The following is a 2,500-nucleotide window of genomic DNA, read 5'->3' as shown; positions in this document are numbered from 1 at the left end:
CCTACAAAAAAGAACCAAAACGACCATCTTTGCCCATATAAGGAGATCCGGTTGTTAATTGAAGCTAACTACCTTTGACAAGTTGCATTGCAAGTTAGCTCTGGGGTAGCAAAAATCTAAGTGTGCCGCCTTCATGTACCGGAGATCACAGTATCCACTCGAAGGCAGAGGACAAACGTGTGTTCAGGAAAACGTCTGCATTTCAGACTTTTTCATCCCGGCGAGAGTTTAACAGGTGCGATAATTCAAAATCCCCATGTTTTTTTCCCATAGGAAAAACCAGATACCAGATGTTAAAGATGGCAGCTTTTTTGTAGGCGAACTTCAGAGGTCTATTGCTACACTGTCATATCACTGTACATCAGCACACATGACAGAATGGTGACCTTTGGGCATGTAGTCCTAAATCTATGGGAGGGTCATAGTAAACACTGACCCCTCTTACAGTGCTGCAGCCTTCTCCACTCCCGCAGGGCCCACGGATGCTACACATGGACTCGTCGGACTTGTACTGAAGAATGCGCTCATGACCCTTTACACCACCTGAGAAATGCGCCATATTTCTCAGGAAATATGTCCACCATTTCGCCTGTCTGATATGAATGGCTGTGATATATATGGCGCCGTGTAGGGGTGGACTGGTCAGTCCAGAGAATCCCGAAGCAGGGGCATGGGGGTGTAATGAGTGGGAGGGAGGAGGAGGAGGAGGAGGAGGAGGAGGAGGAGGAAGATGATGAGGACGAGGAGGAACGATCACAAGACGGCAGCCTTTTCTGTCTAAAAGACATTCCAGAACATTCCTTCCCATCTCCTGGAGCCCTGAATGTGGATCTCACGGTGTCAGCGGCCGTGTTCATAGCGAGTGCTATCTGTTGATGAGCGATTGCATCTTGTTGGTTTTTACAGCTGCTGTGTGTTTACCATGACTGTGTATGTGAGTATGAAACAACAGCAGAGAGAGAGAGAGAGAGTGGCACGCTGCCAATGCAGATTTGTGCTTGGCTTTGTGCCACAACTGACAATACTCAAGCTCCCCCATAGACATACAGAAAAAAACACTTACAGCTACAAACATATATGTTTACACGTGTTACTGTTTACTGTGTTTACTCAAGTTCTATACCTCTAAATGCTGGCCTGTATTGTGCATCAGAGAACAAATACACATATGGCCATTGATCGTTGGGGCCATGTCAGCATAGTATATAATGTATATCTCTGCTATAGGCTGACCTCAGCAGTGTGTGTTATATATACCTATTACCCATCAGGCCCCCACTCCCACCCCCACCCCCACCCTCTCCCCCTGTGGGATGCTCAGTAATGGTCTGGAGCAGCGCGGCAAGCTGGGAAATGGGCTCTTGACCCCTGACTCTGCGGGGGGTGTTAGGGGGTTTTCTCCGCTGTTGCCGTGGAGATTAGGGGAGGCGCGGGCAGGACGCCCTGTGGAGCGGTGCAGACTCTTTATCTCTGATGCAGGTGAGTCTGACCGCTTCCCCGTAGGCATTAATGAGTAGAAAGCGGCCGCAGCTACGAGGTCAGGCGCTCAGCATATTGGCATGCCAGGGCTCGTTTGATCGCACATCCAATATAACTGGAGGGTTTCTTTCTGTTCATTCAAAGAATATGAAGCTAAGAAAAGAACCAGTCAGACAAATACTAGGGAGCTCACACTTTATGAATAGGGCAGTGTTACTGTTAGCCCTGTGGATGTGAGGTGTATTTCGTGGGCTTTTTGCCTTTGGATAATCAGAGTGTATTGGCCCCTTTTTTACGGCTCGAGACTTACAGCTCTATCGGGTTTCTCTGAAACTCTGAGTGTTAACTATTTGGGTGTTAATACTCCACGAGGGGGACTATCAAGCCCTGTGGTTGGGCATTTGGCCCTGAAAGGAAATATACTGTATATGCTCACAGTTTGGGACTACTTCAAGAATCTCTATAGAGTGCTGCTGTTCACTGGGTGCTTGACTAGTATAATCATTCTATGTTGTTTTTTTATGTGTTTTAATTATTACCTTTTAAACACTTTAAACTATTGCCCTTTAATGTTTTTATGTACCTTTTTAAGTACATTTGTGTGTTTTATGTTTTCTTTATTAGCTATCGAATGACAACTGTATATCAAAATTATTCTACCTTGTGTCTTTTATTTTGTCTTTTTAATTATTCTTAATTATTATTTTACATTGTGCGTTTTATGTTTTCTTTTTTATTATGATCTTTACCTTTTAAACTACTCTTTGACTATTGCCCTTCTATGCTTTTATTTGCTATTACTGTTTGCTTTTGTTTATGTAGAGCACATTGAATGACCTCTGTGTCTGAGATGCGCTATATAAATAAACTTGACTTGACTATGAAATGCACCATATAAATAAAGTCGACTTGACTTTGGGGTTTTGCCTTTCAGTGGAAGAGAGAGATGGGGTGGGATTGGGGAATGACCACGCCACCACCGGTCAGAGTTAAACTGGGGTCCCCCTAGGCACTTGGATCC

Source organism: Alosa alosa, chromosome 10, assembly GCF_017589495.1.
Source record: "Alosa alosa isolate M-15738 ecotype Scorff River chromosome 10, AALO_Geno_1.1, whole genome shotgun sequence".
NCBI lineage: Eukaryota > Metazoa > Chordata > Actinopteri > Clupeiformes > Clupeidae > Alosa > Alosa alosa.
Note: the sequence above shows the minus strand (reverse complement) of the source record.